Raw genomic sequence first — 356 nt, forward strand, 5'->3', positions numbered from 1 at the left:
AAGGAATGCTGACCTCTACATTGTTACTCATTGACCACGGCAGTACACAACACCTTGAAAAACTACAATAACGCATCATCGTAGAACGCACGCGGGCATAGACCGACATGAAACCTACGTTTAAGAAGGGATTGTAATAAAGGTTAATAAAAAATTATAATATATATATATTTATCTTTATATATTATTTATATTATTATAATTATATATGATATATAGTATAGAATATATAGTCAGTATATTCTAGTACATGATATAAACCCTCTAAGTTATATATTAGGCATATATCGAATATGCTGAAAATAACATCTATATATGCCGTATGATATATAAAAATATAGTTCTATTATTATGTG

The sequence above is a fragment of the Penaeus monodon genome, chromosome 30, assembly GCF_015228065.2.
Source record: "Penaeus monodon isolate SGIC_2016 chromosome 30, NSTDA_Pmon_1, whole genome shotgun sequence".
Taxonomy (NCBI): Eukaryota; Metazoa; Arthropoda; class Malacostraca; order Decapoda; family Penaeidae; genus Penaeus; species Penaeus monodon.